Source organism: Schistocerca cancellata, chromosome 1, assembly GCF_023864275.1.
Source record: "Schistocerca cancellata isolate TAMUIC-IGC-003103 chromosome 1, iqSchCanc2.1, whole genome shotgun sequence".
Lineage (NCBI taxonomy): Eukaryota > Metazoa > Arthropoda > Insecta > Orthoptera > Acrididae > Schistocerca > Schistocerca cancellata.
In genome coordinates this window covers 258,967,203-258,991,132 of record NC_064626.1, presented here as the reverse complement: position 1 = coordinate 258,991,132, position 23,930 = coordinate 258,967,203, and positions in this window count along the sequence as shown.

The following is a 23,930-nucleotide window of genomic DNA, read 5'->3' as shown; positions in this document are numbered from 1 at the left end:
TTATTATTACGACGACGATGTGTATTATGCTGTTGAGGAATGTTTATTATGATATGTATTTATTATGATGAATTGTTGAAGACGTGTTGATGAATATGTATATGTGTAGTAAGGTAAGGAGTAATGAGTAGTGTTTAGGGACTCTGGTTTGTGAAAAAGGATGTTGGAAACCAAGAATCGTACTTTAAGAGTTATGAAATGTGTGTAAATGCGCGAATGTATCACAATGCCAAGGAAAACTTTTTGGACACTGTTATATTTATAGGATTTTGTTTCTACACATTTGCAACGTAAATTCTTGACCTGTGAAATATTTTTATATGAGACTGTCACTGTAGCGGAAACTGGTGTCGTAAATATTTCCGTAAGAAAAAGTTAAGTGACCACCTGCACGTAATGCGTCGAGGGCACCCAGCTGGGCGACAGTCGCCTGGAAAAAAAAAGCCATTAGCGTGAGCCCAGGCCATTATCCTCGCTATTGACATTCCTTTGTAGAAAGCATCGCAAAAACGACATGGTCGAACTTGAAAACATATGATTACACTGTGGAGCTCTTAATTTATGATATTCACTGAAATGCCTAATGAAATGACGAGAAATATTTTTATGTCTATACACCTGATTATGACTACTGTCTCTGTAGTTGAGAGATTTTTCTACTAACTTATGAAATGCCTCATGACTACTGAATGATGTTCTTATGCTTTACTTTGTACATAGTTGCTTATTTCATTTGATATCTGGTTTCCAGCTGTCTTGCAGCATTGGTTTCATAAAATAAAATTAAATGCATTTGCTAATGTGAACACTTTCTGTCAACAGATCTATTAAATAATTATTTTATGATCCACATTCTTCGAAAAAGGAGCTCTTGGAATCGAAAGTACAATAAGAAGGGACTAGTAACAGTAATTGCATACATAATATTCTTTTCAAGTACATGGTAATATTTCTTTTTACAAGAAGTTGTTGTGGTGCACCACTTTAATTACATAGACATTAAGATGTGAATATGCATTTTCCTTGTCTGCATTGTTGTCTTTAGTGTAATGTTTTTTTTTGCTTGAGCTATGTCATGTTTAGATATAAGTTGCTGCTGCTGTTTGCCAGGCATAATGTTACTGAATTTGACGTTGTATTACGCTGTTAAGCCAGTTTTACTACGGATTTATTTTTCTTGTTTGCTGCACAGTGCCTTATATTAGTTGTATTATTGCAATTGCTTTGCCAATTTGCATTTTTTTTCATTGCTGTTTGTATTAATTGTTTTATGCTGCTGCATTGCCTCGTCCCTTAGTTTAGCATCTGAGCTCAGTAGATTTAAGTTAGCTTAAGAACGGTAGACTATATAAGAAACTGACTATGGACAGTAGGGAAAGAATGCATTGAGAAGTTATATGAAAAAGATTTGGGCCAAAATGAGTATTGTACAATCAGAAATACTTATTTTGAAAGAGATATGAATAGAATACAGGAAGAAGGTATAGATAGGACTTTTTGGGAATAATGATGAATGAAGGGAGATCTCCAAGAAGCAAAGAAAGTTTTGTTTGACAAATACTGCAGTAAAACAAACCCTGTCCTTTCCTTGTGTTATCCCACTATGTGTTTGTGTACCCTTGTGTATTTGTTTTCTTCCTGTCTCTGTGTAGTTTCATAGAATTTTTTCTTCTAATACTAAGCTATATTCAATATGATGAGGAATACTGTTATCCTCAAATATAATTGGCATTAATAATATGTTATTTACCTTATAAATATGCTTAGACATTATTTATTCTGTTTTGTTTTAATGCTCATGTGTGAAGTTGATGTTTCGCAAGTTATTCTGATCTTTTATGTATGTACTCATGTCATAATTCCTGTAACACTGATGTATATGTTTATTTCTATTCTGTTGTAAAGCCTGTACTACAAATGTTATCTGTATTGTTATGTTTTAATGATGTATTTTGTACCTTTGTAATTGTATTCTCATGTTATAATATTGTAATTAACACCAGTTAATCAAATTAAGTAACTTGTAAGCATTCATTCCACTGCACACATTTCTGTTGGTCACAATAATGCACAAAATGTGAGAAGTTGTGACTGTTAGTGTTTGCACGTGTGTTAATAATTCAGCAAGGGACTGGATAACAGCATTGCTGGTTCTAAGGACAATTCAAAAAACTTTGTGAGTTCACAAGTGGTGGTTATGGACTTGCTCTATTATCCACAAGACTCTTCAATGGTGATTGTGCACCTGCACAGTTGCAACAGATGGCTGCTGGCCGTCTCTACAAGGACTGTAGTGGGTCTGCACCTCTGGTGGCCCACTAATACCATACTCTCTACCAGGACTCCAGTGGGTCTGCTCTGTGATGACCTGCCTACCAATCTTCTTCAAAACGTCGAATGACTCTGCTGTGGGTTTGCTCTGTTGTGGCCAATTACCTGTCAGCATGTCAAGAGTCAGCACTGTCTTTCAGTTGGAAGGACAACACTACTTCTTCAAGACTGCATGGAAATCCACTACTTCCGTGTGCATTGTCTTTTACTGCTCAGACTTTGAAAAAAAAAAAACCACTGAAATTTTACTGTGATGAACAATATGGACTGTCTTTATGGACTGTGAGAAAATTTTAGCTTTTGACCAACATTGTATAAATAAGTGTGTGCATTGAATATCTTTGTTATTGTAATTATGAAAAATTTTATCAAATCATAATTGGCCACTGCCCAAAACAATTTGTAAATTTTTTTGTGGGGAGCATGGGGGCTATGTGAGTAGGCTGTTTATGTTTTCTTATTGGCAACGTTACGTAGCGCTCTATATGAAAATCACTGGCTGTGCTGTGTGCAGTCTGTGGCTAGCTTGCATTGTTGTCTGCCATTGTAGTGTTGGGCAGCGGCAGCTGGATGTGAACAGCGCGTAGCGTTGCGCAGTTGGAGGTGAGCCGCCAGCAGTGGTGGATGTGGGGAGAGAGATGGCGGAGTTTTGAAATTTGTCATGAACTGCTATATATATTATGACTATTAAGGTAAATACATTGTTTGTTCTCTATTAATATCTTTCATTTGCTAACTATCCCTATCAGTAGTTAGTGCCTTCTGTAGTTTGAATCTTTTATTTAGCTGGCAGTAGTGGCGCTCACTGTATTGCAGTAGTTCGAGTAACGAAGATATTTGTGAGGTAAGTGATTTCTGAAAGGTATAGTTTAATGTTACTCAGGGCCATTCTTTTGCAGGGATCTTTGATAGTCAGATTGCGTTGCGCTAAAAATATTGTGTGTCAGTTTAAGCACAGTCTTGTATAATTGCTCATAGGGGACGTTTCAATTAAACTGACCACGGAAATAGGCACAAAATGTGAGAAGTTGTGACTGTTAGTGTTTGCACGTGTGTTAATAATTCAGCAAGGGACTTGATAACAGCATTGCTGGTTCTAAGGACAATTCAAAAAACTTTGTGAGTTCACAAGTGGTGGTTATGGACTTGCTCTATTATCCGCAAGACTCTTCAATGGTGATTGTGCACCTGCACAGTTGCAACAGATGGCTGCTGGCCGTCTCTACAAGGACTGTAGTGGGTCTGCACCTCTGGTGGCCCACCAATACCATACTCTCTACCAGGACTCCAGTGGGTCTGCTCTGTGATGACCTACCTACCAATCTTCTTCAAAACGTCGAATGACTCTGCTGTGGGTTTGCTCTGTTGTGGCCCATTACCTGTCAGCATGTCAAGAGTCAGCACTGTCTTTCAGTTGGAAGGACAACACTACTTCTTCAAGACTGCATGGAAATCCACTACTTCCGTGTGCATTGTCTTTTACTGCTCAGACTTTGAAAAAAAACCACTGAAATTTTACTGTGATGAACAATCTGGACTGTCTTTATGGACTGTGAGAAAATTTTAGCTTTTGGCCAACATTGTATAATTAAGTGTGTGCATTGGATATCTTTGTTATTGTAATTATGAAAAATTTTATCAAATCATAATTGGCCACTGCCCAAAACAATTTGTAAATTTTTTTGTGGGGAGCATGGGGGCTATGTAAGTAGACTGTTTATGTTTTCTTATTGGCAACGTTACGTAGCGCTCTATATGAAAATCACTGGCTGTGCTGTGTGCAGTCTGTGGCTAGCTTGCATTGTTGTCTGCCACTGTAGTGATGGGCAGCGGCAGCTGGATGTGAACAGCGCGTAGCGTTGCGCAGTTGGAGGTGAGCCGCCGGCAGTGGTGGATGTGGGGAGAGAGATGGCGGAGTTTTGAAATTTGTCATGAACTGCTATATATATTATGACTATTAAGGTAAATACATTGTTTGTTCTCTATTAATATCTTTCATTTGCTAACTATCCCTATCAGTAGTTAGTGCCTTCCGTAGTTTGAATCTTTTATTTAGCTGGCAGTAGTGGCGCTCGCTGTATTGCAGTAGTTCGAGTAACGAAGATTTTTGTGAGGTAAGTGATTTCTGAAAGGTATAGTTTAATGTTACTCAGGGCCATTCTTTTGCAGGGATCTTTGATAGTCAGATTGCGTTGCGCTAAAAATATTGTGTGTCAGTTTAAGCACAGTCTTGTATAATTGTTCAAAGGGGACGTTTCAATTAAACTGACCACGGAAATAGGCACCCTCTGGCGGTATGAAGATAGCAATATAACTGGCGGCAGTTCGAGAGGAATCCTGTTTCCTTCAGGCGGTCACCTCGTGCAGTCACCAACACCGCCACTGCAACTGGACTGTGTACGTCATCAGTCTGACCCTGAATTCAACTGCGGGCGCAGTCTCGTCCTACTGTAAGCGCACAGGACGTACGCGCGTACAGCACGGCTTGGTTACCGGTGATGAGTGGGAAACGTTTCTTCTGAGTGTCTCCCGTGATATGTGTCTTGTGGAAATTTCAGATCATGTGCACATTATTATCAGCCATCACTGGTGCCAATCTGTGATAGACACCGAACTTCTGGAACTGGAAATTTCAGTTCCTTTTCTAAGATTTGTCGGGCCTTTCCGTTCCTGTGGCTGCAAGGATCAGACATTTTACGAGGTATTAATGATTCCTGACCAATAAGTACCGTAGGGAAGTGGGGGGGGGGGGGGATTAAACCCAGTTTGGGGTAAAAACCGGAAACGAGTTTTGAATTGACCACTATCGATTTAGTTGTTGACCACCACTGTTAAACATATGACAAACAGCGCCAGAATTACAAAGGAAATATTCCTTAGTATGCCTCCAATACTGGATATTATGATGCTGGGATAATGACAATATTCTGTTTTTACTTGTGTCGTGTTTTCATTGTTATAGGCATACTTCTCTCTTTTCGGTATTGACATTTGACGTGGGGTATTACGCGCCCACAGATACTTGGTTGGTACACGCATGGAAATGTTACCTCCCTCTTTTAAAGACCAGCGAACGATCTGCTAGACACGGCTGACAAACAACGAGTGTGACAAGCGGGTGTAGGTGGATGGTTAGGGAGGGGGTGGTGAAGAGACAGCAGTGGGCGGGCCCGCCTCCACGTGTCGCCGCCCTGCAGCGCTGCGGTGTTTGTCACCCGCGACAAACAACCCACGCCGTCCTTGTTTGGCCGCCCCACCGACAAAGGGGCAGAGAGCTGGGAAAACTTAGAACAGAGCAGCCGCACATTAGCAAACGCCATAGTCTGGCTAACTAAATTTCCATGAGTCACCATAACTCGGTCGTCTTTAACATATCTGACCATCATTCTAAAGTTCACATATTTGATCTACCGCGCTGGTAATGTCTATGCCACAATGATTACTATATCCAAACCCTTAGGTGACCAAGCCAGGAGTGGAAATTTTTAGTGTTACAATGACATTTTCTGTTCGTGCAAACGTTTCAACTCTAATGGAAACAGGAACAACACTTTCTATGCTTTAGTAAAAATAAGCGACTTTAAGGAACAGAGGTAATAGTTTATACTGCATATTAGGGACAGTTCATTATGTTATTTAATATCACTGAGAGATTGTACTGAAGAAGAGGTCTCTGGCCACGGAAAACAAGCTCTCATAGAGAAAGGGACGTTCTTCTTAAACGAATCGACCCTGTCCAACGTCACGTTCAGTTTAAAAAAAGTGTTTGGAAGCTTGACGGTTTTAAGAAAATTAGGTAAACGCTAAATCTTGATGCCAATACAGGGATATGGACCCTAAACGTCCCCTTAGAGGAATTTATACATATGAAACGTCCACTTAGAACAATTGTACAAGACTGTGCTTAACCTGGCACACAATAATTTTAGCGCAACGCAATCTGACTATCTAAAAATCCCTGCAAAAGAATGGCCCTGACAAACATTAAACTATACCTTTTACAAATCACTTACCTCACAAAAATCTTCGCTGCTCGAACTACTGCAATACGGCGAGCGCCACTACTGCCAGCTAAATAAAAGATTCAAACTACTGAAGGCACTAACTACTGATAGGGATAGTTAGCAAATGAAAGATTTTAATAGAGAACAAACACTGTATTTACCTTAATATTCATAATTAACATCCAGTATTACAAATTATCAAAACTCCGCCATCTCTCTCCCCACGTCCACCACTGCTGGCGGCTCACCTCCAACTGCGCAACGCAATCTGCTGTTCACATCCAGCTATAGCAGTTCATGACAACAATGGCAGGCAACAATGCAAACTAGCCACATACTGCACACAGCACAGCCAGTGATTTTCATACAGAGAGCGCTACGTAACGTTGCCAATAAGAAAACATAAACATCAAACTTACATAAAGAAAACATAAACAGCCTACTTACAGTGATTTTCATACAGAGAGCGCTACGTAACGTTGCCAATAAGAAAACATAAACATCAAACTTACATAAAGAAAACATAAACAGCCTACTTACATAGCCCCCATGCTCCCCACAAAAAATTTTACAAATGTTTTTGGCCAGTGGCCAATAATGATTTGATAAAATTTTTCATAATTACACTAACAAAGATATCCAATGCACACACTTATTGATACAGTGTTGGTCAAAAGCTAAAATTTTCTCACAGTCCATAAAGACAGTCCTGATCATTCATCATAATAGTAATTACAGTTTTTTTCACAAAGTCTCATTAGTAAAAGAAATTGCACACAGAAGTAGTGGATTTCCATGCAGTCTTGAAGAAGTAGTGTTGTCCTTCCAACGGAAAGACAGTGCTGACTCTTGACATGCTGACAGGTAATGGGCCACAACAGAGCAAACCCACAGCAGAGTCATTCGAAGTTCTGACGAATATTGGTAGGTAGGTCATCACAGAGTAGACCCACTGTAGTCCTGGTAGAGATTGTGGTATTGGTGGGCCACCAGAGGTGCAGACCCACTGTAGTCCTTGTAGAAATTGTGGACAGGCCGACTGTAGTCCTTGTAGAGATGGCCAGCAGCCATCTGTTGTGACTGTGCAAGTGCACAATCACCATCGAAGAGTCTTGCAGAGAATATAGCAAGTCCATGAACCACCACTTGTGCACTCACAAAGTTTTTGGAATTGTCCTTAGAACCAGCAATGCTGTTATCCAGTCCCTTGCTGAATTAGTAACACATGTGCAAACACTAACAGTCCCTACTTCTCACATATTGTCCATATACTATGACCAACAGAAATGTGTGCAGTGAAATGAATGCTTACAAATTACTTAATTTGATTAACTGGCGTCAATTACAATTATATAACATAAGAATACAATTACAAAGGTACAAAATACATCATTAAAAACATAACAATACAGATAATATTTGTAGTAATGGGGCTTTACAAAAGAATAGAAATAAACATATACATCAGTGTTACAGGAATGATGACATGAGTACAAAAATAAAAGATCAGAATCACTTTTGAAACGTCAACTTCACACATGAGCATTAAAACAGAATAAATAATGTCTAAACATCTTTACAAGGTAAATAACAGAGTATTAGAAAAATTCTACAACATAGCTGTCATCAGCTAAACACATAAGGACAGGAAAAACACAAATACACAAGGGTACACAAACACATAGTGGGATAACACAAAAGGAAAGGACAACACACAATTACATATTGGGAAAAAGCAGCAAAGAGGAAAGGACAGGGTTTGTTTTACTGCAGTATTTTGCTCGGAGATCTCCCTTCATTCCATAGATTGTTCGTCTTATTTCAACATTTGTTTCCACCAAAAAAATCCTATCCAAGCATGCTTTCTGTATTTATATGTTCACACATTGCTTACCTCATCATTTATTTCCAAGAAAATCCTACCTATACCTCGTTCCTGTATTCTATCCATATTTCTTTCAAAATAATTATTTCTGATTGTACAATACTCATTGGGGCCCAAATCTTTCTTCGCAATGCATTCTTTACCTATTCTCCATAGTCAGTTTCTTATATAGTCTACCCCCTCTTAAGCTAACTTAAATCTACTGAGCTCAGATATATATACCAAAGGACGAGGCAATGCAGCATCACAACAAATCAACACAAACAGAAATGACAAAGAAATGCAAATTGGCAAAGCTAGCAGCATAAATTAGCAAAAGTCAAATTCAATAACACTATGCCTTGCAAACAGCAGCAACTTATACCTAAACATGACATAGCGCAAGCAGAAAAAATATTACAGTAAAAACAACAATGCAGACAAGGGAAATGCATATTGACATCTTAATGTCTATGTAATTAAAGTGGTCATCTTAATGTCTATGTAATTAAAGTGGTGCACCATAACAACTTATTGTAAAAAAAATATTACCATGTACCTGAAAAGAAAATTAAGTGTTACTGTTATTAGTTACTTCTTATTGTTCTTTCCTTTCCAAGTGCTCCTTTTTTAAAGAATGTGGATTACAAAATTATCATTTAATAGATCTGTTGACAGAAAGAGTTCACATTAGCAAATGCATTTCATTTTATAAAAGCAATGCTGCAACACAGCTGGAAACCAGATATCAAATGAAATAAGCAATTACGCAAACCAAAGCATAAAAATGTCATTCAGTAGTCATGTGACATTTCATTTCATAAGTTAATTGCTCTCAACTCTCGTACAAAGACTCTTGTCATAATCAGGTGTGCAGATGTAAAAATATTTCTTGTCATTTTGTTAGGCATTTCAGTAAATATCATAAATTTTTAAGTAACGAGGGTGTCGCATTAGCGATGAAAGGCACATCCTAATGGCTTATTCTCCAGGTGTTTGACACAGCTGTGTGCCCACAACGCATTACAAAAATCATATGTTTTCAAGTAACGAGCGTGTCGCATTAGCGATGCCCTCTACAAAGGAATGTCATTAACAGGTATCTAGGCCTCTCTTTGTCCTTCTCTTCCACCTGTGCCTCTGGCACACCCTAATGGCTTTCTTTTCTACCTGAGCGTCTGAAAAGGCTTGTTCTCCAGGTGTCTGACACACCTGGGTGCCCACGTCGCATTATGTGCAGGTGGTCACTTAACTTTCTTACGGAAATATTTACGACAGCAGTTTCCGCTACAGTGACAGTCTCATATAAAAATATTTCACAGGTCAAGAATTTGCGTTACAAATCTGTAGAGACAAAATCCAATTGACATAACAGAGTCCAAAAAATTTTCGTCGGCATTGTGATACATTCACGCATTTACACACACATTTCATAACTCTCAAAGTACGATTCTTGGTTTCCAACATCCTTTTTCACAAGTCAAGAGTCCCTAACCACTATTCATTACTCCTTACCTTATTCGTCGACACTTTTTCCATATTTCATCATAACAGATACATAGCATAATCAAATAACTCATATAGCATCAGCTTATGGATCATAAACTTACCACAACAGCATAATACACATCGTCGTCGTAAAAATAACATCATAAAACCTCAGTCAAATCTCAAAATCGTCGTAGCTTCCTCCAATAATTTCAAAACCTAACAAAATTCTCTGCTCATGTCAAAAGTGTCATCTGCCTCCAATGTACTTTAAAATCATACTCCCTTACCAAATACATCATTCAAAGTTCTCATAGTATCACAATGGTTCCAAAAAAATATGAACAGTGCACAAAGCACAGACAAAGTACAATTTCTTAAGTGTGAAGTAATCCAACTCTGTAATTGCGGAAACATGTGTCACTGACGTAGTAAAAAGATGTTTGTTTCTCTGTTAAATGATCAGATAACTGTGTAATTTATGTGTTAGAGAAATATGGTACCGATGTGTTAAATTGTATAAGCAAATACCATATTAGCTAGGGCTCCTTGTGCTTGCCAAACACATGGTACACAAAGTAGGCGTGTACCCCCCTGAGGTTTATTGTAATTATACCCTCAGGTGTTACAGATTACAGCAATGGAATGAAATGTATTGCGAAAAACTTTCTTTGTAATTCAAAAATCTTTAAAAATAAATGTTTTAAGTACAAAATTAATCACTCAAATACGTGTCCTGTAGCGCTAAATGTGCGTCTTGCTGTAAGATAATCTCTGGGAAGTGTCGTAGTTATTGTCCTCCGAAAGCTAAGTTCTGCAGAAGTCAATGTACTTACCTCATGATAAACAAAGTGAAATGCTTTGCGTATAGATAACTTAGTTATTACGCTTATTGCCGTGATGAGGAAAGTACTGTGCTGTAACGTATTGTTGTCCTACGGAAAAGGCTGTCTCCTTGTAGCAATAGCACAAAAGTCACCACTAAAACATGTCTCACTTTATAGAAGAATTCAGAAAAAACTGTGCAGATATAAAACAGATACACCGCAAAAGCAACAATGTAAATTGTGTCACACATTAGTAGTGTCGTAATATAACCGTGTAGATGTCAAAGAAACCAAATACTAAGTCATCTTTAATCTCACAGAAAGTACTTTAAATCCCAAATGTATTTTCAAGTAAACCAAAATGTTGCATTAAAATCTCATTAGCAGTACTGGTAAATGTTCTAATCGTGCAACTAACAAGCAAGAATGTACACACACAATTACACTGTGTCGTCTGTTCGCAATAACAATGCATTCGTAATTTCTGTTTAAATAATTTCTCTTGGTTCTTGACTGGATGGTTAGTTAGCTTTAAAACATAGTTGCATGTTAACAGTTTCTCAGTGTGACAAATTGTACAAGTAGCGTGAAGTGAAAATTGCAAAGACTAAGTTAAAAAGCAGATTATCTGTCAATAAATGGTTTTACATGAGAAATGTGGTGCAATCTTTTACCCTTTGCTCTTCTCAGTACGCAGAGTTTCAACTTGAATGCAAGTATCATGCGGTATTCGTCCGTAAAGAATACGGGAATTTTGCTCAAGGTTAGCGTCAATGTTATTTTTCTCGGAGCCAGCCGGCGCACGCAGCTGCCTGCGGTGCGAGTGATTGTCTGTTTCTTTGTTGGCGCGCGCCGTTATTGGGATTAGGAGGCCTAACTTCCACAAATTCGCCTTGCCCAGAGGGCCCAGCTCTGTTTAAAGCTCGCCAGTTCTGATGGAGTTCAGGTCTGTCGTTACGATCATATCGCCTGTCGTCATGTCGGTAGTTTACATAGTTTCTTTCTTGTCTGTTACGTGGTGGAGAATTTCTGCCTGAGTCGTAACTGCGTGCTGGACCGTTGCGTCTGAAGTTATTCTGTCTCCCGTGATAATAATAGTTTTGGTTCCCATATTGTCTGTTTCTCTGATTGTCTCTGTGATAGTCATTACCGCGGAAAGGTGATCTTTCCCTGTAACTATTACTCTGCCAGTGGTTATCATATGGGTGGTGTCTGTTTTGGTCACGATTTACGTTGTAAGAATAGGTTTGTCGTGGCCATTTATTGTTTCTGTCGTCACGGAATTGTGACGGATGTGACCTGTAATGATTGTTTTCCTGTTTTCGCATCCCGCGACTGTCTGTGTCAATTTCCAGTTCTTGTAACAGTCCCTGAAAAGCTTCAATGTCGTCTTTGCAACGTCCTGCTAAAATAATATGCCGTAAGTGTTCAGGTAATTTGATTAAGCAAATGCGGATGAGTTCTGAGGGGCTGTATGGGTTTGACAGGTATTGATTCTTGTGCAACATGTCTTCAAAATATTTCACAAGACTGGAAAATTCAGATTGCTCGAAGTGTTTCATCATTATGATGCTATGTTTTACGCGGTCTTGTGTGGCCTGAGACCAATATGCTGAGAGGAAGGCATGGTAAAATTCTCCTTCACTGTGGCAATCGTGAATGACCGATCGCATTCTTACAGCTGGTTCATTCTCCAAGTAGCCACACATAAATTCTAATCTGTGCTCCAATGACCAGTTGGGAGGAAAACAATGAGAGAATTGATGGAGCCATGCTTGTGGATGAATGTCGTTGCCAGAATTCTTAAATGTTTTGAATTTACGTGTAGTAATGAACAGCTTATAGTCAAAATCATCGTGTCGGCGAGTAGCATATCGGTCATTGTTACGTCGTGTCGGCTGTTCCATCTCAAAATTCGGTGTACCTTGCCAATTGCTTTCATAATTACCGAAATGCCCTGTGTTATTATATTGTGGCTTTTCCGTATTTCTATGTCCCTCTTCCAGTATTGGGGCGCGAGTGTCCTCTGAAATACGTAATTCTTGTACCACCTGCGTCAACTGATCTTGTACTTCCCGGATTTCTCTTTTATACTGTGTATTAATTTGATTTTGATTTTGTTTGAATTTTCTTATTTGTTCATAGTCTTCTGTGTCAGTGAAGGCTACGGGTCTTGTGTCATTCAGATCATCATCTACCTTTGTAGATAAGTTAGTGACCTGATTCGAAAGTTCAGCTACTTTCTCCGATAGTGAACACATTTCCTCAGTGTGTTTTTCTGAACCAAGTTTCAGAGTGTCCATTTGTGTTGAAATCGAATCTACTGTGTTCTTTAAGTTTTCCTGAGTTTTTGCCAGTTGCGTAACCGAATCGGTAGATGCAACTGAGTCAATTTTAGCCCACAAGGTCTCATGATTTTCATGAACAATGGTTTGCAGCTCTTTTATGGCTGCTTCGTGATTCTGTAATGCATTTTCATGCCGCGAAAAAATAGGCTGAAAATGCTCACAAATTTGTGTTTTTACGTCATTACAGACTTTTTGACATTTCGATTCAATGTTATGTAATTCAGTAGTTAAATCTTCACGTGTTTGTTCAAGTGTGGTGTCTAACTTTTGAAGCTTTTGCTGTGTTTGTCTCTGATTTTGTTCCATTGTGTCTAACTTTTTAAGATTTTGTTCCATTGTGTCTAACTTTAGGAGATTTTGTCCCATTTGTTGCATTAATTGTAATAACAATGCATTAGTGTCTGGAATCTGTTCCTCTACGCTTTTCGGCAGTGCATTTGCACCAGCAACATTCACATTTTGACAAGCAGAAAATGTGTCTTGACTCATTTGAGAAGACGGTGAGGACGCAAAACCTGAATCTACAGTATTTGCAAAATTGTGTCCTATCATTTCGGATTCCTGAGGCGAGCTGTTGCCGACCGATCGATCGATAATGCTTCCCTGTTCACTACCTGTTTCACTGCCTACGCCATTGTTTGACGCCCGCTCCATTTCCCTGTGCACAGTTACCAAATTACTACTTTGAACATTAGTTAACTCATTACATGGTGGGGCCAACACACTGCTTTCGTCTTCACTGTCATTTCTTAGTTTACTTTGGAGCCGAGTGTTACGTTTTTCACACGCCATTATTGTCACAATATTTCACACGATAACACAGAAAAGCACAATTTGAATAGCAAAAATAAGAGAACACATTAACATAGCACTGAAAATAATATCTAGTTAATTGCAGCTGCGAAATACTTGGTGCAAATCTACATGCATGCCACAACTGTTTTACAGTACAACAATGAAAGGCTGCAACTACAAAGGAGATTCCCTCTACAATTACGCGCTAGCAATAAACAAAAGCTACACTAAATACACAAACTACAAGAAAAAAAATCAGAAGATTCCAGTGAGGTATCCTAGGCTAAGGGTCGACATATGAAACGTCCCCTTAGAGGAATTTATACATATGAAACGTCCACTTAGAACAATTGTACAAGACTGTGCTTAACCTGGCACACAATAATTTTAGCGCAACGCAATCTGACTATCTAAAAATCCCTGCAAAAGAATGGCCCTGACAAACATTAAACTATACCTTTTACAAATCACTTACCTCACAAAAATCTTCGCTGCTCGAACTACTGCAATACGGCGAGCGCCACTACTGCCAGCTAAATAAAAGATTCAAACTACTGAAGGCACTAACTACTGATAGGGATAGTTAGCAAATGAAAGATTTTAATAGAGAACAAACACTGTATTTACCTTAATATTCATAATTAACATCCAGTATTACAAATTATCAAAACTCCGCCATCTCTCTCCCCACGTCCACCACTGCTGGCGGCTCACCTCCAACTGCGCAACGCAATCTGCTGTTCACATCCAGCTATAGCAGTTCATGACAACAATGGCAGGCAACAATGCAAACTAGCCACATACTGCACACAGCACAGCCAGTGATTTTCATACAGAGAGCGCTACGTAACGTTGCCAATAAGAAAACATAAACATCAAACTTACATAAAGAAAACATAAACAGCCTACTTACAGTGATTTTCATACAGAGAGCGCTACGTAACGTTGCCAATAAGAAAACATAAACATCAAACTTACATAAAGAAAACATAAACAGCCTACTTACAACTTTCTATGCTTTAGTAAAAATAAGCGACTTTAAGGAACAGAGGTAATAGTTTATACTGCATATTAGGGACAGTTCATTATGTTATTTAATATCACTGAGAGATTGTACTGAAGAAGAGGTCTCTGGCCACGGAAAACAAGCTCTCATAGAGAAAGGGACGTTCTTCTTAAACGAATCGACCCTGTCCAACGTCACGTTCAGTTTAAAAGAAGTGTTTGGAAGCTTGACGGTTTTAAGAAAATTAGGTAAACGCTAAATCTTGATGCCAATACAGGGATATGGACCCTGCGCCCCGTGTATAGGCATCCAGTGTGCCAACCAGAATGCTGCCTTACTTGCTACAAAGAAGGTGCAGCGCACCTAAGTAGAAGCTAGTGTTTGTAGCGCTAGTATTGTGGGAGTATTTAATGTAGGTATGGATTTAGGGGCGGCGACAATATAGTGTAGGAACACATCCTGACTAGAAAATTAAGGCTGAGAGAAGAGTGACTACCTTATGTGGAGCGAGGAAATGTAGGGGATCCTTGATCCTTGATCCCGCTGGATGAATTTTTGTGAATACATTATACACTACTGGCCATTAAAATTGCTACACCACGAGGATGGGGCTGCAGACGCGAAATTTAACCGACAGGAAGAAGATGCTGTGATATGCAAATGATTACATTTTCAGAGCATTCACACAAGGTTGGTGCCAGTGGCGACACCTACAACGTGCTGACATGAGGAAAGTTTCCAACCGATTTCTCTTATATACAAACAGCAGTTCACCGGCGTTGTCTGGTGATACGTTGTTGTGATGCCTCGTGTAAGGAGAACAAATGCGTACATTCACGTTTCCGACTTAGATAAACGTCGGATTGTGGCCTATTGCGATTGCGGTTTATCGTATCGCGACATTGCTGCTCGCTTTGATCGATATCCAATGACTGTTAGCAGAATACGGAATCGGTGGGTTCAGGAGGGTAATACGCAACGCCGTGCTTGATCCCAACGGCCTCGTATCACTAGCAGTCGAGATGACAGGCATCTTATCCGCATGGCTGTAGAGGATCGTGCAGCCACGTCTCGATCCCTGAGTCAACAGATGGGGACGTTTGCAAGACAACAATCATCTTCACGAACAGTTCGACGACGTTTGCAGCTGCATGGACTATCAGCTCGGACACCATGGCTGCGGTTACCCTTGACGCTGCATCACAGACAGGAGCGCCTGCGATGGTGTACTCAACGACGAACCTGGGTGCACGAATGGCAAATCGTCCTGAATCCTGGTTCTTTTTACAGCATAATGATGGTCGCATCCGTGTTTGACGACATCGCGGTGAACGCACATTGGAAGCGTGTATTCGTCATTGCCGGCGTGTTGGTATGGGGTGCTATTGGTTACACATCTCTGTGACCTCTTGTTCGCATTGACAGTACTTTGAACAGTAGACGTTACATTTCAGACGTGGTAAGACCTGGGGCTCTATCCTTCATTCGATCCCGGCGAAACCCTACATTTCAGCAGGATAATGCACGACCGCATGTTGCAGGTCCTGTACGGGCCTTTCTGGATACAGAAAATGTTCCACTGCTGCCCTGGCCAGCACATTCTCCATCCAGATCTCTCACCAATTGAAAAGGTCTGGTCAATGGTGGCCGAGCAACTGGCTCGTCACAATACGCCAGTCATTACTCTTGATGAACCGTGGTATCGTGTTGAAGCTGCATGGGCAGCTGTACCTGTACACGCCATCCAAGCTCTGTTTGACTCAATGCCCAGGCGTATCAAGGCCGTTATTACGGCCATAGTTGGTTGTTCTGGAAACTGATTTCTCAGGATCTATGCACCCAAACTGCGTGAAAATGAAATGACATGTCAGTTCTAGTGTAATATATTACCCAATGAATACCCATTTATCATCTGCTTTTCTTCTTGGTGTAGCAATTTTAATGGCCAGTAGTTTATGTATGGCAGCAGTCATACTAGAATACTGAAGATTAACTGAAATGAAAAGTTAATTTGTATAAAGGTTTGAAGACGTGATGATAATACTGACATTTCTGTTACCAAACTTACATGTGGTATAATGAGAGAATGTTTGCTAGGTGTACGATAGTGAGACCTTTAGCGCCCGCACTGAAACATTATGACGAGTGTGGATGAAAGTGGTAATCAGCTCTATAACCCACGAGAAAACGGAGAAATTGAGTGAATGAATTAAAACCATATAGTTGTGACTCGCAGATCGATAGAATACAAAGGATGAGCTAGCCATTCTGCCGCGTATTGAACTCTCTCGCGTAAAACCATAGACTCGAGTGCAGCCATAACGAAAATTTCAGAACCTTTACCATGCGGGTTTTCAACGCCAATTAAAGTAGAAGGTACATCTTCAGCTTTTTCTCTTAAGCTGAAATGCCTTATCGCATAACCGACAGAAAATGCCACCGTTTGGCCACACTGCCGGAAATCAGTGGGAAGGTACCTTTGGTATATGAACAGGATATATGAACGGTTTTCACATTGCTTCGAGACTAAAAGGCATATCTTTCATTGTTCTTTTTATCTGCTGCAAAATAAACGGCAGAAGTGTGAAAAGAAACTGCGATGTACTAATCGTGCTAAATAGCAGTAGTCCTTGGTCCGCTGCACAATACAGCATTGTACAAAACCGTTTACATACTGGACAGGAGCTTTATCATGAGAGCCGTGTGTTTTAATAGAGAGTAACAGATATGCCTTGAAACATCCAAGCTACGAGTATACAAAAGGTATAATCTTTCGCCACAGAACATAATTTTGAAACGCTATTTGATTCGTAAAGTGTAATAGAGATAGTCACACACAACACACACACACACACACACACACACACACAACAAAAACAGACCCATACACATGCAGACGCGTGCGCGCTCGGGCAACCCAACTCCCATAAACCTGTGGAACTAAAGTAATGGGCTTACATAGCTAATATCTGAATATTGTACAGCGAGTACTGATACGTAAATGCAGTGAACCAAATTGAACAAGCGTTAGATTTCTACTTATAGCGTCCATGTCTACAAGGAGGATGAGAACCATTGATCTTGAATACCAAGGATCCGTCAAAGACCTCATGGAAAATAAAAAAAAAATGTCTTTAATCGTATCTTTACGTAACATCATAGTAATCTGATAAACTAATCCATACGACATGTAACAGACAGCAATCATCGAAGCAGCATACGTCAGCCTAGGTTGTATGGACATGGAAAGTTATAGCATGCAGAAAAAGCTACTTACACTATCTGATGAAAAGTATGCGAACACCCCGAAAAACATACGTTCTTCATATTAGGTGCACTGTGCTGCAACCTACTGCCAGGTACCCCATATCAGCGACTTCAGGAGTTGTTAGACATCAGGAGGGAGCACAATGAGGGGCTCCACGGAACTCAAGAACTTCGAACGAGGCCAGGTGATTGGATGTCACTTGCGTCATACGTCTGTATGCGAGATTACCACACCCCTAAACATTCCTAGGTCTCTGCTTCCGACTTGCTAGTGAAGTGAAAACGTGAAGGGACATATGCGGCACAAAAGCTTTCAGGCTGATCTCGTCTGTTGACTGACAGAGACCGCTGACAGTTGAAGATGCTCGTAATGTGTCACAGGCAGGTATCTATCCAGACCATCACATAAGATTTCAAGACTGCATCAGGATGCACCGCAAGTACTATGACAGGTAGGCGGGAGATGGGAAAACTTGGATTTCATGGTCGAGCGACTACTCATAAGTTACACATCACGCCTGTAAATGCCATTCGACGCCTCGCGTGGACCAAGGAGCGTAAACATTGGACGATTGAAGAGTGGCAAAACGTTGTGTGGAGTGACGAGTCACGGTACACAATTTGGCGATCCAATGGCAGGATGTTGGTATGGCGAATTCCCGGTAAACGTAATCTGCCAGCGTTTGTACTGCCAACAGTAAAATTCGGAGGCTATGGTGTTACGGTGTGGTCGTGTTTTTCAAGGAGGTGACTTGCACCCCTTGTAGTTTAGCGTAGCACTATCACAGCACAGGTCTACATTGATATTTTAAGCTCCTTCTTGCATCCCACTGTTGAAGATCAGTTCGGTTGGTGATTGTATCTTTCAACTCCATCGAACACCTGCTCATAATGCACGACCTGTGATGGAATGCTTACAGTAGAATGACATCCATGTAATGAACAGGCCTGCACAGAGCCCTGACCTGAATCCTGTAGCACACCTTTGGGATTTTTTGGAACGCCGACTTCGTGCCAGGTCTCATCGACCGACATCGATACCTCGCCTGACTGCAGCTCTCCGTGAAGAATGAGCTGCCATTCCCCATGAAACCTTCCAGCAACTGATTGAACGTATGCCTGCGAGAGTGGAAGCTGTGATCAAGAGTAAGGGTGGACCAACACCATACTGAATTTCAGCATACCCGATGGAGGGCGCCACGAACTATAAGTCATTTTCAGTCAGGTGTCAGAATACATTTGCCGCGCGGGATTAGCTGAGCGGTCTGGGGCGCTGCAGTCATGGACTGTGCGGCTGGTCCCGGCGGAGATTCGAGGCCTCCCTCGGGCATGGGTGTGTGTGTGTGTGTGTGTTTGTCCTTAGGAAAATTTAGGTTAAGTAGTGTGTAAGCTTAGGGACTGATGATCTTAGCAGTTAAGTCCAATAAGATTTCACACCCATTTGAACATTTTTTTTTCAGAATACTTTTGATCATATAGTGTATTACCAATGTCTTTAGTGATCAAAACTTAAACTTTCATTTTCGGCATGCCAGAATACTCATGGATCGTGAAGCAAGTCTACTATGTTAACCACTATGGTGGCCGTGCAATATGTCACAATATTATGCATTTCTATTGAAGAATGACCAGGTTGAATGGACGTAATTTCGGAAGAATAAATTTGACAATCACATGTATTGATACTAAACACAGATAAATGGCTTAAAAGGCCACACAGGTACTCAAACAGGTACAAGAGTCAACCCCATGACACGTTCTCATAACATTACATTCCCAAAATCACAATTCGATAAAAAGCAAGACCACTTTACTATATACAACTAAACTGCCTCAATCCTACTCGCTGAATAATTGCGACCAAGCAATACCGAATAACATAATCACTTCAACTCCACAACGGCGAAAATTGAAATGGGCTCACTTAGTTCTTTATTCAATGCAGAATCGTGATAGCAGTACAGATTGCCACCAGAAAAAAGCAGTGATCTCTCCAAGCACGACTTCCCGATCTAGTATCCAACAGAATCCGTACGAGTAAATAGACTATCATTGCTTCAAACCGGACGAACGTTTGGTCGACAATCCGCAATAACTTCCCATTTGTCGAAAAACGAACACTCAGTCAAGAACATCAATTCGCTTCGGCGAATTTGCAAAGAGGTTTCTCACGCTACTAGTTTCGATCAATCGAACGGATCCTACTGGATACGCGTGAAGATGCATGGATAAATGGTGCGATATATTAACAGAAAAATATAAGGGGAAGAAATGAAAGTGACGAATGAAACTGAAACTATTGCGTATTCCCTAAACATTTAGTGTAGCCGTTTGGAGACTTCTCACTCCTTACTGGGAATAAGTTACAAGGAAGCTCGTTACAGATAATCAAATCTTAGTGTTGAATTTATGTCGGTCTATAATTCAGTCACTGGCTAGATTACTCGGTTTCTTATGATGCACGAAACTGTGTCCGCCAGATATCAAACGGGAAGAAAAGGATTAAGGTTTCATTGTCCTTGCGAGTCTGTCGTCAGGATTAGAATATCTGTTACAAATATTTGCATTTTTAAGAATAGTAGGACAGTAGTATTACTGAGCAAGTGAAAGGGATATTTCCTCATAAACGATTCTGCCGAAACAACCAGCTGGACCAGTTTTAACAAAGACCAAATACACCATTTGAGGAACAACCAAATGGAGGACAAATTATCTGCCATGGAATTCCAGGAGGGGACGTTATAACAGATAGGAAATGATATTCAGCGGTATACTTTAAGGAGCCGAATCGGTATGACCACCTGCTTAGCAGTTCGTTGCTCCACCACTGAAATAGCGACGTCTTGTGTAGCATGGATTCAGATTGTCATTGGTTGATTTCTGCTGATATATGGCACCATATGTCTACGAACAGGTGGCGCAATTCCCGTGTATTACGGACGGCTAGTTTGTTAGTGTGGAGCAGGCAACACTTTCAGACTGTTCCGCCTGGTTCAGGTCTGGTGTATTTGGTGGTTAAGACGTCAACGTGAGTTCGCTCTCATGGTTCTCCAAACCACGATATAACGGTTCTGGCCTTGTTATCCTGATGGAAAGTTTTATCGCCGTTTTCGTGGACGTAGAGCTTGATGAGACACAGATTTCCTGAAGTAACGTAGCCACCAGCTGTTATGCTGTTTTCAGTTACCACCACAGGTCCCACAGAATCCCAAATTAATATCTCCCATAGCATAATACTGCGCTCACCAACCTGTGTCCATGGCATGGTTCATGTTCCTAGCAGCCTTTTTGCTGGATTATATGAAGGACAATGAAAAAGTTTCCATGCTAACGGCATGCAGTCCTGAGTCGGAATGACAGTCAGACAAAATCGCCGTAATCCCACTGACGCACTAGACTGGAGATACCCATCGGGTAATACACTGTGTCCTGCTGCTTGAAGAAATTGGTAACTACCTACTGCACATCCTCGTCTGACAGAAGCCGTAGACCATTCAAGGCCTTTTTTAAGGGACGGAAAGCGTGGTATTTGTATGGTGCGAGATTAGAATTATACGGCTGAGACCTGAGCGTTTCCAACTTTACTCTCCCAGTCGAGGCTGGCGTCCCAGATCGACCGGCGTCTTGAATCGAACGTGACCAACAAGGAACTTTGTACACTTTTCCACAGCGGTGGTTTCCGACAGACATGCTGCCCCGTACACGTTCCTCATTCTCTGATGGATGTCTACCGGCGTTGTTCTATGGGAGCCAAGAAAAGAGTAACAGCACGTCGCTCCTGTTTGGAAGCGTTTAGTGACGACGAGTCCATCGTTCACGTTTCCGCTTTGTCAACACGAGCGTCCGGGAGATTCGAATGCCACAGTGTTCAGTTGCATAAGAATAATAGCACGTCTCTGTTGTTTGGAAGCGTTTAGTAATAACGTCACCATGGTTCACGTATCCGTGTTTATCTCACGTAACTCATAAAGACACGAGTGCTACATTAATCCCTTGACTACATGTCGGTGCTTAATTAACTGCATTGGAGTCACACTATGTTGCATACACGCTGCAGCAGAGGCCACAAGCGGAAACTTTTTGATCGCCTGTGATAGTATATCCTGAGACGACAAAATACACAGTGTAACAGAAAACAAGACTCATCTGACCTGGTGACATACTTCCATTGATCCACGTCGATTGATGCACGGTCTAATCCGTGCCCACTGCGATATTAATTGACAACGTCGTTGGGTCTACACGAAAACACGTAGAGCTCGTCTGCTGTGGAGTACGATGAACAACAATATGCACTGATCGTTGTATTCCAAAACACTTGTGCCTTAGCCAGCATACTACTCTGTCGTCTCACGTGCCACAGATGACCGCCCAAGTTGCTTTACAGAGCTAGTCAGGCTCAGACCTTCATGCCCGGCGGGGTCAGGGATTTTCACCTGCCTCGAGATGACTGGGTGTTTGTGTTGTCCTCATCATTTCATCATCATCCAGGAAAGTGGCGAAACTGGACTGAGCAAAGGTTGGGAAATTGTACGGGCGCTGATAACCACGCAGTTGAGCGCCCCACAAACCAAACATCATCATCATCATCAGACCTTCATGAGACTTCGTTGTTTCACCGTCATAAAACCACTTTCAGTAGAAGCTCATGAAAGTATCACGCAAATAGTCGACCACCTTCGACGTTTCCATGATGCTCGTTCCCAAGCAACAGATCATAGCAAACTGTCTGTCGAAATCTCTTACGTCACTGGATTTCTCGATTTGTGGCCCACATAGTCGCGGCGCTTATATGCATGGTCCAGTCACATTAATGCTATCACTGCCCATGTTCAAAGTGAAAGTGCATTAACCACTCACAAATTGCAGGAGGTAGCACAAGCAGTGTAGCGTACATAAAGCATGTTGGGGGGACGCGAAAAAAAAAAAAAAAAAAAAAAACACGGAGTTGTCATAATGCGGAAACGGAGCGATTTATCTGACTTCCTAAAGGACGTGGTCATTGGCTTTCGAGTCAATGGTGAAAGCATTTTTGAAAAGGCTAAGTTTGTTAACTATCTGCATGCCCTGCTGGGTAAAGTACACCGTGCATAGGAAAGTGTCGCTGTCGAATACTGGCGCCAAGATAACTCTGATGCACCAGGGACCATAGGTGAAAGGGCTGAATGATAGCTGTGAAGATCTATAGGGGCAAACAGACGTGTGACTGTTGAGAAACTGGCCATACGGATGAACCAAAAATGTCTCACAGCTGTGAAGATTTATAGGGGCAAATGGACGTATGACTGTTGAGCAACTTGCCATCCGGATGAACCAAAAATGTTTTCTCAACGACCTTTCAGCGAACGTTGCTCTGTTTGGGTCACTGTGGCAGGCACCCACCACCTGCAGACATGCTGACTGTTGTTCATCGGCCACAAAGGATGAAATTTGCACGCCAGTACCGCAACGGGACAACTGTGCCCTGGCAGATCCTAGCTACTTGTTGCTCTATGGAAAGAAAATACTTATTGCAACAACTTTACAAAGCTTTTTACATATTTCCGTAAACGTAAGTGAAGATAGTCAAGTAAATAACCGCACGCACATGCGGTTTATACGAATAAAAGTTTGTAAATTGCTTCATATGAGACACAAATATATCAACATGAATCTAAAATTATTGTACATAGAACTCATATGTTTGGCATTATGAGAACTGTGTAGTTACTAATTAATATATCTGCTCATGAAGATTAATGAGGTAAACACATAAAATGTTAAGTAATTCTGCACAGGCAGTGTTTCCTTATAATACAAACACCGAAGTGTGTTGCATTAGATAGTGCTATACATAAAAATGGCACAAAAAATTATATTGCCTAAGAAGTGCCTTGCATATTGCAGTGTCATATACAAAATGACGCAAAAAATATTATATTGCATAACAAATGCTTTGTATGTATATGGATATAGGATATGCTCGCTTGAGGCAGCTATATCCAAGTATGCTAAAAAAAT